General features: G+C 35.4%; 1 protein-coding gene across 21 annotated transcripts in view; it reads right to left on the bottom strand.

Moving 5' to 3' along the window:
- LOC131762898 (platelet glycoprotein 4) overlaps positions 1 to 14,291 on the bottom strand; it is a 199,966-nt gene that overhangs the window by 36,864 nt on the left and 148,811 nt on the right. For 3 of the 21 annotated variants that reach the window (XM_067042739.1, XM_067042731.1, XM_067042746.1), the window contains one exon: positions 675 to 772. The exons of 4 other annotated variants lie outside the window; for them this stretch is intronic. The gene's annotated coding sequence lies outside the window, so the exon portion shown is untranslated. Of the gene's footprint in view, positions 1 to 674; positions 811 to 1,979; positions 2,169 to 10,108; positions 10,229 to 12,536; positions 12,798 to 14,291 lie in introns of those variants that run through there. 14 more of the 21 variants (XM_059074755.2, XM_067042745.1, XM_059074756.2 and 11 more) reach the window with 11 other exon arrangements.

Genomic DNA, 14,291 nt, shown 5'->3' on the forward strand with positions numbered 1-14,291 from the left:
CAGAATCATTATTTGGAATTAATACAATTAACCATCCCCAGTAACAATTACAATATCTTTGTTCATTTTTAAAAAATGCTTAATATATCCAAAACATGCATTGCATTTAACTATGTAGACAAAGTCAGGTTCACTAAAAGTTGTGAAATTTAGAAGATTAAACAAAATAATGACTCTCTAAAATAATAGGTAGTTAACAGTTGCACATTAGAAAGCATGTTGGCATAGACTGGCAAGTCATTTATAAGAACTAGTCCTACTATACTGCTTTTTATTTATGTTGATTTTCATTCATGATTTAAATTAAAAATCATGTATAAATAGCCTTAGTAGACAATGAAAGTTCTGCAATAATCAAATTGGATAGTACATCATTTTAAATATTAACAAATAAATATTTACAAATAAACATAAGATTTTAAGCATCAAGAAACAAAATGTCATAGGCTGGTGGACAAGGTTTCAATATTTTTTTAAACATAAAAGGCAAGAAGACTGATAACTTGGAAAACAACACAAACCTACGTTTTAAAAAAAGCCTAATGACTTCATGAAAACAGTTCCTGCTTGCTGTTGCTGTTCTATAACTTCTAATGGGTGTTTATATAGTAGTGTCATTCCTATCATTAGGGAGATAGAAATCTTTTTATTAAAAAAAAATCATTATGACTTACCTTTGAAAAGGCTAAGAAGGATTTTTCAATCAAATGCTCCAACATTTGAATGGTCAATTCTTAGTAGGACCAAATGGTATTCTGCAGAAAACCCTACACTGTAATCCCCATTATTAAAAGTGTGAGTTTAAATATGCTTTTAGAAAAAAAAAAAGAGAGAGAGAGAGAGACAGACAGACAGACGTCAGATCCCAGTGAGTGTTTTGTTGCAAGAGTAATTAAAACAAACAAACAAACAAAAACCCCACACACATCCCACCACTGATATGACTCCTATGGGTCTATTTTTATGTTCTGGTAAGGACCCATTACCTATATCTGAGATCCTCTGCAGTACTTTTTTTTTTCTTTTGGCCATTTTCCCATCCAAGTAAGTCAGAGGCCAGAGAGACAAAAGGAACTAACTTGTTGAGTGGCCTCTAATATACTCTTTTACTATAGAATCATTATTCCAGATGATAAACTGGGCCCAGGGGTGGAAAGTGTAGATTGGGCAGAATTATCAGAGTCTAACTTTCCTGTTTGAAAACTCCACTTCATAAAGTTTAAACAAAATGCACTTTTCATAAATCTAAAGGGTGTTCAGGATAATAATTGCGAAAATGACTGGAGACTCTGTCATTCAACAAGGATGACAAACAGACGTTTAAAAAAGGAAATAGCCTATTGTTCTAACTGGAAGTTCTTCACTATTTATTATTTTCTCTTAGTTTTATAGACGTTTCATGAGCACAGCAAAATCCTTCTATGAAAACCTCCCAAATTAAATTTCTCTTAGATCTCTTCAGATAAAAAGACAACTGTTACATAACATTTAAATAATTCTACTATTTAGGATGACCTTTGGGTATATATCTATCTAATATATGAAATAAAACTTCAAGAAGCAAATATTTTCCTGGAAATGTTATAAATCATTTAAATTTCTTTCTATATATCTTATTTTCATGACTATAGTCTATAAATCATAAACATTAAAATCCAAACAGAATAAAAGTGACAGACTACTACTCTATCATGCATAGGTAGATATCATAAAAATTCAGAATTCTAAAATATCAGAACCCTGCAACTGTTCTGCATGTTTCTCTGTGACAGTTGGTTATCTGCTTGAATGAAAGAAATGACAACTAGTCAGGGGTACGGTAAAACCTTCCCGTTAGTATCCTGCACACTTAAGTTTTGAATAATAGAGAAGTTCAACTTACCTATTAAACTTCATTTTAGCCCTAATGTTTTAGTAGCATCATTAAAGTTTGTTTCACATTAGGGGGCACTGACAATGGACTTGATAAAGGAATTTACCTTATGGTTAAGTAGAAAGAAATCTTCTATTCTGAAGTAGGTTTAAATAACATCAGCTGTGTCTTTATGCAAGTGTCTGTCATCCTCATTGTTCTCCAACAAGAGACCAAGGACTCAAATCATGTTCATTCTGACCATCCCCTTTCAGATTCCTGAATGTGGCTCTTCTCTTTTATCCAGAGGTTGTGACTTAAGTAAACAGTAGCAGGTTATGGAATCTGAATTGCTATGGAATGTCACCCTAAATGACTCTACTGGTCCTGCTAGTTTTGCGCTAGTTGATTAGTACATTTATCCTCAGAGATTGTTAACACAACTGTTTTCCTGGCTTTCAGGGCCCAGGGCCCTCAGTTGTGGCCTTTAGCAAGCAGACTGTCCTACTCCACATTGCCTCCTGTTCATGGGTAAAGAAACAAATGTGAATCGAGATGCTTATGTTACCCGAGTGCGTTTCAGTGTACTCTGTAGTACACCTTTTGTTAAGGACACAGGGCTTTCCTGTTGAGAGTGAATATGCTGAGATCCTTATTGTTTTCCCAATCTGTGTATAGGGGCAAGGCTTGGGGCACCATCCTTCATGTAGTCCAAGGACTAAAAACATTTTCTGGACATGATCCAAGACTGCTGCAGGCCTGTTTTTCCTCTCATTTTCTACAACTCCTCAGGGAAAACTGGATAATCACAGTAGGTTGAAGAAATGAAGACTACAGTGAGTAATATTTGGAGGTGAAATAAGCCCATAAAAACATGGAAACCATACCATTTCATGTAACTCAAAATTAAAAACCACTAAATATTTCCCTTGTTGTAAATAAGTCTGTCCCAAAATATTATTTTTATAATGTTTCAGTATAGACTTCTCTCCTCCACAAGATTCTCAGTTTTCATTTTTCCTTCTTTTCTTCCTTGGTTTACCTTGCATTTAACTGTCCTAGTTGATTTTTGTTGGACATCTCATTTTTATCTTTCTAATAGTTTTTCAAAATTAAATGTGGTTTTAGGTATGTAAATTTGAAATTGTATCCAAATTAACTTACTGCAATTATACTTACAAAATCACAGCTAATCCTAAATGAGCAGAAACCATGAATTCATTTGTTCCTTCACTCTTTTTTTTTTTTTTTTTTAACATCTTTACTGGAGTATACTTTCTTTACAATGGTGTGTTAGTTTCTGCTTTATAACAAAGTGAATCAGTTATACATATGTTCCCATATCTCTTCCCTCTTGCGTCTCCCACCCTCCCTATCCCACCCCTCTAGGTGGTCACAAAGCACTGAGCTGATCTCCCTGTGCTATGTGGCGGCTTCCCACTAGCTATCTATTTTACGTTTGGTAGTGTGTATATGTCCATGCCACTCTCTCACTTTGTCACAGCTTATCCTTCCCCCTCCCCATATCCTCAAGTCCATTCTCTAGTAGGTCTGTGTCTTTATTCCTGTCTTACCCCTAGGTTCTTCATGACCTTTTTTTTCTTTCTTTCTTAGATTCCATATGTATGTGTTAGCATACGGTGTTTGTTTTTCTCTTTCTGACTTACTTCACTCTGTATGACAGACTCTAGGTCCATCCACCTCACTACAAATAACTCAATTTCGTTTCTTTTTATGGCTGAGTAATAGTCCATTGTATATATGTGCCACATCTTCTTTATCCATTCATCTGTTGATGGACACTTAGGTTGCTTCCATGTCCCGGCTATTGTAAATAGAGCTGCAATGAACATTTTGGTACATGACTCTTTTTGAATTATGGTTTTCTCAGGGTATATGCCTAGTAGTGGGGTTGCTGGGTCATATGGTAGTTCTATTTTTAGTTTTTTGAGGAACCTCCATACTGTTCTCCATAGTGGCTGTATCAATTTACATTCCCACCAACAGTGCAAGAGTGTTCCCTTTTCTCCACACCCTCTCCAGCATTTACTGTTTCTAGGCTTTTTGATGATGGCCATTCTGACTGGTGTGAGATGATTCCTTCACTCCTTTTATTGATACACTCACATTATCCACTTAATGGGTATTTCTGTTTTGAAAGACATCTACCTCCTGATGGCAGTTCAATACACAATCACAGGTTTCCAAATATTACCAAAAAATATTTTAGTTACAACTGAACCTTATTCTGCCACTTATTCTTTTAAGCTCATATTTATTTACCATCCTGTGTAGTAGAAAATATTTAAATTCTTCAAGCTATGAAACTAAAAAAAATAAAGATTAAAGTAAATTCATACTGTTTACTAAACTTTCTCTGGCTTATTTGCCATGTCATTTAGGTTAGGGAAAAAATACTGTGGTGATTTTCGTTTTTAAGTCTTTTGGTGCCATTTAATTACAGGGAAAACCTTTTCTTCCTATGATAAAACATCCTACCATTGAAGATGTCACCCTTTCAGGCAATCTTCCTCCAATCTTAGGTGAATAAAATTAAAATTGAAAATAGACACTATCTGTTGCTTGACAAATTCCAATATGCATGTGTTAAGACATGTTTTAGGAGACTGGCTTCAATTTTTTAAAGATGAAACATAATGAATAAATATAGCTAAATTCACCCATTTTGATTGACTAAATCATAATCTCGATGCGACATTTCTACATGCTTAAGAATTTCCCAGAGGAAAGGAAGATAGTAATGTTTCTTCAAGAACTTATCCTCAGATCCTTAGTATATCCTGTGTAGTGAGAAGCAACTAGTGTTCTAGAAGCCACAAGCAGCTGACTTTGCTTTCAGAGATGCCCCTTAATATTGAGTACAGAAGGAAAGATTCAAAAGCTACCTCCATATTTTGATTTATAAAACATGTATTAACATGGTACTAACATGATATTGCCTCTAAAGAGGTCAGTGTTCTATTTAATATTTTCCTTTATTTAATTAAATCCCTATTTATTTGTTATAAGTTAAAGCATTATCAAAAGTTTAGTGTTATAAGAACATATGTCTCCTCAGGACTCACAAAATCTAGGCTCCTTTGTTCAATATGGGTGGGAGTTGATCTTCCCACAATCATGTTTCCCCATTCACATACTCTATGCGTAAGAATGTGTAAGAATAAGGGAACATGTACTCATGCTGCCAGGAACCATCTCAAAACTTGAATGAAGGCCAACCAGGGTTAAAGCCAACACCCAAATAAAGGGAAGAGCAAAGAAAAATCAGAAGAGACAGCACTTAGATCCAACTGTGCCTGAAGAGTGCTAACTCTGAAGTTTTCAGTTAAGTGGTCCTCTCATATCCCTGTATCAATTCAGCAAGTTTGAGTTGAAAGTACTCAAACTGATACCCTGAGATGCTATGTAAAATATGGACTGTAGATCACATACATTTTAAACTAAACATATAACCAAATTTCTCACTCATTAAGTGTGGTCAAGAAATATGATTTAATCAGTAGGTCCCTAAAAAAAAGTAAAGAAAGAAAAAAAAAAAAACCCTGCAACATGGTTTTCTATAATATGTACAAGAGAGGTTTTAATATTAAGCACATACAAAATACCACGTGAATATATTTTATTCATCTCTATATCTCCATAGTACTTTAGTGTCCTACTTGAACAAAGTATCGTAAAAAAACTCAATTCATTATTCATTTGCTCACTAATGAGTTGCAAGAGAGTAGGTCCCAATGAAACTCCTTATAAATGTATTCACTGGGAACTGTGTTCGGTAATATGCCAGATTCTACAATAGTTCCTGACACATAATAAGTGCTCAAATATTCATTGAATAGATGCTGAAAAACCTATACTACAAGTGTCCCAACATACGTTAAAGAGACATGGGTATGTTAAATACTTTGGTAGAAGAGTATATTTACTTTTCCAGGTTATCCAACATCAAATTTAAAAGGACTGGTTATTTTCCAGATGTGCATTTTCATGTATTTGCTATGTATTATAAACTATAAGTTATTCTTTTCAAAATTTGGTAAGTTGTAGTATTATTTAGTTTGAATAATAAATACTTAAGTGATAGAAGAGCTGATCTGAATGGTCTTACTAGCAAAATATGGAGTTTTGGCAAAATGCCAACTAAGTTACTTTTGCATTCACTGATAAATTGTGTTGCCATCACAAGAACATAGTCACTGAGTTTCTAAGCAACCTAAGACTCCACAGACTTCAGATACATAGGAGCCCACTGATCTTTTATCATCCTTAAGGGAAAAACATGAGAACCTGTGGTACCAAACTCAGTGGAAGATTCCCTGATTACCAAGTAGAGCAGTGACCCCTATATAACATACCCTATATTGACAGATTAAATTTATTAAATAATGATATTTATGCTGGGGAATTAATTGATCACTCAAAGTGCTAAGTGGATGAAATTCAGTACAGAAAATGGTCAATGTGCAGTATGTGATGGGCAGACAACTATTTGTTGAATGAATAAACAAGATGCAACACATAATCCAATTCTCCAAAGTCATTTACATAATGCTGACATTCACAAAGTCCTTGACTTTTCATATAAAAATATATCTGTTTGTGAATGGATAAAGAAGATGTGGCACATATATACAATGGAATATTACTCAGCCATAAAAAGAAACGAAATTGAGTTATTTGTAGTGAGGTGGATGGACTTAGAGTCTGTCATACAGAGTGAAGTAAGTCAGAAAGAGAAAAACAAATACCTAACACATATATATGAAATCTAAAAAAAAAAAAAGGTTCTGAAGACCCTAGGGGCAGGACAGGAATAAAGATGCAGATGTAGAGAATGGACTTGAGGACACGGGGAGGGGGAAGGGTAAGCTGTGACAAAGTGAAAGAGTGGCATGGACATATATACACTACCAAACGTAAAATGGATAGCTAGTGGGAAGCAGCCTCATAGCACAGGGAGATCAGCTCGGTGCCTTGTGACCACCTAGAGGGGTGGGATAAGGAGGGTGGGAGGGAGGGAGACGCAAGAGGGAGGGGATATGGGGATATATGGGTATGTATAGCTGATTCACCTTGTTATTAAGCAAAAACGAACACACCACTGTAAAGCAATTATACTCCTATAAAGATGTTAAAAATAAAAATATATCTGTTTAGTAGCATTACTATACAGCATGTTATTTCAAGTTTTTTGTTTTCTGATTATTTACATTTAGGTAACATACATAATTTTAAGTCAGTAATTGTTTTGTGATCTTGGATCGAAATATTTAATTATGGGTTGTCTAGAATGCTTAAATAACAATATTAACTACCAAAATGTCAAACAGAATTGTAAAGGTCTGAGGTGCAAGCAAGGTTATGAATTATTCCTTGAATGAGCTTGTATTGACATTTCCTGTCTCTGCCTATGTTACACACTTTCTTCAGTATGCTATCTTCACACAATACCCACTGAGGCAAACCGTTGCCTCCAATTTTAATTCACAGTTTACAACTATTTAAGATAATCACAGTGAAATAAAGTTAAAGTATACTAATGTTGTTTGTTCCTACAGAACACTGTATCATCATACGGGTTGAAATAAAATGTCATTAATAGTAATGGTTATATGAGACCAATAAAACTATCATGTCTGGAATCTAAATTTCTACCTAATTCTTACACCTGGTTTTTATGCCTCCCATTATCATTCGATGTAGCTAGTTCTTGCCATGAAAAACCTCATAGGAATGATTTGCAAATGGAAAATTGGCTTTAATTTAAGGGCTAATTTTTTGACGTTACTTCCTATATCCTGTTAGCTGTTGCATCAAAGATTCAGTAGCCCAAGTCAGGTATACAAGATGATGACTAAGTTTCCCTAACCTGAGGGTAAAATAAAATTGTGAAGTCACCTCTCTAGCAAGTCACAGTGACCACTTGCTGACTAGATCCATTCCAGGAATGCCCCAGTAGAAACTGCCTGTGACCTCTACTGGTTACTGTTGACTATAAGAGATGGGGGAGGATAGATTCTTCTTTCTCCTTGACTGGCAAGACAACCACTCTGCCTTACAATCTTAATATAAGAGACTCCAAAGCATGTATAATAATATTCATTCTAAGTGCCTCTTCGGGTAAAAGTGGCCATCTATAATTTAACAGTCTTCCTGGGCATATATTTTCTTAAGAATAAAAGGTAGCTGCACATGAATTTGCCCTTTTAATATGGTGCTCTATTAAGATATTCCATCATTGCATGTATACAAGAATAGGTAAATTGGAGGGTTTGGACAACTTCAAATATTTTTGAATGTCCTCTTATCACTTAGTATTGTAGTTATTACTGACAAGATCATAGTAAAATTATAACACCTGACCAACTCCTTCCATTTTCTTTTAGACACAATTTCTTATCTAAAAGCTTGGGACAGGGTGCCTGAATGTCTATACCATCTCATATATTCTATTCCTTAAGAGAAGAGAAAATGCACATATAGCTTAAACTGGACAAGAACAAAGCAAAACTGAGAGCAAAGTAAGAGATTTTAGTATTGCAGGCACTGGTCTTGAGTCCTACTCTGTTAGGCTAGATAACTTCACTGTTAGGCTAGATTATATAGGTGTAATTACCAGTTAGAAGACCGAGGAAAAAGTGCAAGGCCACCAATGTCAACGCACTTTCAAAATGCTGGTTGGAGGATATGGAATTAACACTGATGACTCTGGTTGTGTTTGCCTCAAGGGCTGGGTCAGGTCACCACTGTACATCAATCAGCTCCACCTCCAAGTATCCAAGAATGGCTGTGGAACTTTGATTGACCCTCCAGTGAGGCAATGGGATTCCTAAACCAAAGTAAACCCTGCAGGCTATATTTGCCAAGCTCTCCAGTTTGAAAATGAGCTGCTCTCCCCGCTGGTTCTTTTCCTTAAAAAAAGAAACAATTACTCTCTGACATTTAAGAGAACACAGAAGCAACTCCTTCTTCAGGGATATCCCTACTTATTTTCTCATAGCAATTCCCTTGACTCTTTTCAGCCTTCGTCTTCGTTTAGGACATTACAGTCTTCCTAGGAACCACGTAACAACATGCACACTGGTCTTTAGGATAAGAAACAAAGCATCAGGGAATATTCTAGTTTGTGGAAAGCTGGAGATGCTAGCAACATTGGGCAGGGTCTTGCAAAATGAACAAGTTCAGGTTTATGATAGTTATGACATTCTTTTGCCATGTAAGATTAGCAATATTTGGTGAGTATGCTATTATATATGCAACTCATAAGAATAAAGAAACTAAGACAAAAATAAAGATATTCTAAAAGCAAATCAAACCATTACAGTATATGCTACATTAGACAAAAAATGTATGATTTTCCCCGTATCTCTTAAGGCAATAATTCTGTAAAGGTTAAAGTTGATGACATGCATCCTCATACACACACACACACACACACACACACACACACACACACACACACACTCAATGAATATTCATGATGTGGCCACTGTGTGCCTAGAATCCTGTCACATAGAAGAAGAAAGCATGATCCCTACAGTGAGGTTTTCTGTAATGAACTTCAAATATTCACATATAAAAAGCGGTGAGGGAGTACTGAATACTTTTAATCTACCATCTCGAAATGGGCAGCTAACCTACTTGTGAATATTCATTCTAGAACTGTTTACTTAGCGTGTAATCAAAATCTGTAATTTAGTTATCTTTATCTCCTAAAATCTGGAAATTTTCATAATAAATGTAACAATGAGGTTTTTTACTGCTGGAATTAATGGTCTCAAAGATTTACGAATTGGCTAGAAATATTACTGGCCTAAGTCTCTACCCTTACATTATAGGCTATAAAAACCCACTAAGCCCAGTTCAGAAATGGCCCATTGTCCAGCTCTTGATTTCAGGGCATTCCTGGTTGCCTGACTGGGACTGGATGGTTAGCTGAATTCTGTAGTTAGTATGTTAAGTCTGTGCCTCTGAGGAATCTTCCATGCCAGAACTACTGGGATACTTAAAAGGACAGAGTGGGGACTTCACAGAGCACATGAAACAGGTTGGGTTCCTCCTGGCTACTTAACTCCTTCCATCAGAAACCAATTCTGAGAAGGTTTCTCTGTAGCTGTCTTTCGAAGAGATCTATAGCTCACCCTACTGTTGTTTATTGGAAGCTACTGATATTTACCAAGATAAACCAATAACAGTGTGTGCCCAAATTGGCTTGGATTGTGTAGCAATGCTTACCTTCAAGGAGGTCCTATTTTAGAGGTGTAGCTCAGACACAGAGGACAATTCTACATAAAGATTCTAGCGTAAACCACCACAAGCCTCCAGGCTCACAGGACATTCACATTTACTCAGATATAAATAGCTGTGACTGTCAGTTCAAAGACCTTTTACGCACTTCCATGTATGACACATTTTTTCTCTCTCTCGTTTGTGACCTTTATATTACAAAATGTGAAGAAATTTTAAGAATCAGCTAGTCTTGATCATTTAGCAGATGAAGTTTCAGAGGTCTGGGGAAATGCTCGTTTTACACTGCCCTAGTGGCAGTTAAAAAACAAAACCTCTCAGCTAGAATATTGCTCTCTTTTTCTCCTTTTCACATATCTTGTCCCAGGATCTGGCCTGATATTTGCTAATGTATTACTTTAGTTTTTTTGTGTATGTCATTGTACTCTGTTCTTCTTCAGCAGTGCTAGTCAGTTTAATATTAATTTCCTGGATAATTGGAATAATTTACACCTCTTCGATTCCCATACACCGTACCCTGTTACTAGAGTGAAGTTAGTTTTTTTAAATTATTCTGGTTCCAATGCTCTTTTGACTTTTTAAATTTTACTTTGTTTTAAATATGTTTTCTAAATTATTTAAATTAAATTATTAAATATAAAAGTAGAATACTATTTCTTCTCCCTTATAAGGACAACTTGAAAAGTTCTAAGAAAGGATAAGGGGGAGGACAAATATTTGTTAACATATTATCATGCTAAATGCTTCCATGTCATTATTTAAGTCTACAAAAAAATTCTATAATTAGGTACTGTTAACCACATTTTTACAGAGGGCATAACTGACAGAAAATTAGGAAAATTAGATAAATGCTAAGATTTCCAGGATTTGTATGAAATAGGTCACCTTGGGTTTATGCATTCAGGTGACAAGTAATATCAAACGTTAGTTGAAAGACATAAGGATGCATGATCATGTCAGGCATTTACTTGCCCATATCTAAATCCTTACCTTGTGTCAATATAAATTTCCCAGCAAATGCATTCTGCTATGCTACTTTGATGTTTCAGAATTATTTTCATTATTTTCATATACAGATTATAGTTAAAATAACTCATCTGTTCACAAAATTACTTAATTTAATAAACTATTCCTGGGCCTCCCTGGTGGCGCAGTGGTTGAGAGTCCGCCTGCCAATGCAGGGGACACGGGTTCGTGCCCCAGTCCGGGAAGATCCCACATGCTGCGGAGCGGCTAGGCCCGTGAGCCATGGCCGCTGAGCCTGCGCATATTGGCTAACACAAAGAACACACTGGCTAACATAAAGGCAGAGAATATTTCTCCATCTTTTGAAGGATACAGCAGTTTCTACCAGAAGCCAGTGACTTCAAGGAAGAAAATATGAAAAGTTGCTGTGGCAACATCAAAATATATAAGATTAGAGGAAATTCAATGCAAATGAATTGAGTGTCTGCTATGTCCAGGCACTGTTAGGGAAAAAAAAATGTAGTTTCGCCTTAGAATTTAAAAGAAATTTGCATTAAACTACCAAAAGTTATAATCTTTTATTGCATAAAAACAGTACAAGTAAGAACTAAAAATTCTGCTTCAAAAAGCACAAAAATTTTACTTCATACTGAAAAAAGAAGAAAACCATACTGGATGCATTTTACAAGTATCTTTGTTATGTTACTTACTATCTGGTACCTTTATAGATAAAGAAAGGCTCATTTAAATTTAGAAAATGAAAGCAAATATGTTGACTGTTATTAAAAAAAAAACCCTACCAGTTTAATTTGAAAATGATGGAGATTAAAAGTAAAGGTGTATACATAACTTTGGAAGCACTTAATGATTTTTAAATTGAAAACTAGTCAGACTAAATGTATCAAAGGTAAGTGTTATAGATAGTTACAGATTTCTTTGCTGTATTAAGTAATGTAAATTTTTAAAAAGATCTTAGTATGTCTCTATGTCTCTTATTATAGATAAAACTTATCACCTTACTATGAACGTTAGGGACTAGAGAAAGCAAACATTCATGCTCAGGGCTAAGGAAATAAGAAACCTGAGTTTGTATAAATACGAATTCACAATAAGATAGAAAATGAATAATGCATTCTTATTTAAAAAAATAATAAACCTGGGGGAAATTTATTTCCATTTGAAAGCACAGAGGAAAAATAGTTTTAAATAGAAATTTCTTGCTTCTTCTATTTTTCACCATAAAACTTTCTGAAAATATGTAGAGCCTAGATTGTAGCACTATGTCATGGAAGTTGGCTTTTTAGAAATACTGCTTTGCCTCTAATCTCCTTTATTCCCCTCACTTTAAAAGTGTTTTCACAATCTCAGATCACTCATTTTAAAATCTGCTCTACAGATACCACCCAATTATAATGCTTTCTGATTATATTCACTTTCAAGCTCTACTAACCTTAACAGACCCAGAGGCAAGGTGAGGACAGCACACTCTCTCCATGTGTAACCCTCCCTCTGGCCCGTTGAGCAGTTTGTCCTGGAGTCTCTCCCTCTTCTCTATTGCTCAACTGGATTAAGTAAGAAGAAGCAGAGTCTTGCTCTCGCGTATCTAATAGGTAACTCCCAGAGCCCCTGGGGGCAGGGGCTGGACTCTTCTTGCCTTGAAATTCACTGAGCTTCAATGTCTAAACTCACAAATCAATGTTCAGGTACCTGGGCAACCTTGTAGAATGAGACAATGGTTCAAATAATTATTTAAGTCTAACTGTAAATACCACCTGAATGGTATCTTGTGCCCTTTCCTCCTTTAGGCTAAGTGTAACCAAAGTTATTTCTGGCAAGTACTTTTAAAAGTCATTGAACTTATCTTCAGAATCTGTCTGGAGGGCAGTTGACACACTTGTGTGTTGGCTGACTTTTAAAATAACCACATCACCATTTTTATTCCTTGGAATATCACTTGGCATTTAATGTGAGAAATGATAATCTTATTAGAAGCTCATTTTCTGAAAAACTCAAATTATGTCATGTTATACAAATGGCTGACACTGAGGGTGCTTACTATAGGCCAGACACCATTCTAAGGACTCTGTGTGGATTATCTAAATTAATCATAAAAATGACTTGAAATAAGAATTACTGTTTTGCTAATATTACAACTGGCAAAAATACTAAAGCACTGAGAGGCAAAAGGACTGAGAGGTTAAGTAAACTGCTCAAGGTCAAAGAGTGCCAAGCTACTATGGTTGTATCAATTAGGATGCTTGTGTCTGCAAGTAACATAATACTCCAATAAAAGTAGATCAGAATATAGTGGGAACTAATCTACTTGTCAAATGATACATATTAAGAAATAATTATCACTTCCAAAATGCTAGCTTTTCTCCAAAGCAGCCATTTCACAATACTGGGCTGTCATACCATCTTGATAATACAATTATTTGCTCAAATTGCACATACATATGTATGTATATGCAATCAACGCTAAACAAAGGCCATAGAAATGCCACCACCTCTCCTGTCACCTATAAGGGTATATTTCTTTAAAGGGAGAAAAAATTACATGTTAAGTTTTCAAAATCAAATCAAAGTTCAAAATAAAAATCAAGTCCAAGTTTCCATCACTCCCGGAAAACAGAATTGTCTATCCTGACAAAGGGAATGTGAAATATAAAATTAACTAATCTAAAACAAAGAAAAGCTATCATGGTTACCTGGAAAGGTTTTGCATTTTTTTTGGCCAGAAAGAAACTTTGGGGATGGCTGTATATTACTGAGGTGGAAATGAGTGTTATAGTCATAGACTCAGGTATGCAAAAATGAAATTTCATTTTACCTCAAGCCTCCATTCTACCTGATCCAGCATAATTAATTTAGTCACTTTTAAGAAACTTTTCCCTTTTGATATTTCTCAGTCATTTCAAGTTTAAAACTGTGTTATATTTTTCTCAATAGGTACTATTTTTAGAGGAGGAGATGAGAACACAGAGCATGCCCTCTCTAAATTTGTGGCTATAACTTTCCCTCATCCTGGCCTTGAGCACTTTGCAGGTGATGGCTCTCTTTTTCTCAGCTGACTTACACAAACTTCAAGGGCCTTAAGCTCAGTGTTGGGGTCCCAGGGGCTCCATAACACATAGCTGCCTACACACTACACACAGCCCAGGATACTCCACTGCTCTGGTGCCATGACAGATGCAGTGTTTTCTGA

Source organism: Kogia breviceps, chromosome 9 (assembly GCF_026419965.1).
Source record: "Kogia breviceps isolate mKogBre1 chromosome 9, mKogBre1 haplotype 1, whole genome shotgun sequence".
NCBI classification, from domain to species: Eukaryota; Metazoa; Chordata; class Mammalia; order Artiodactyla; family Physeteridae; genus Kogia; species Kogia breviceps.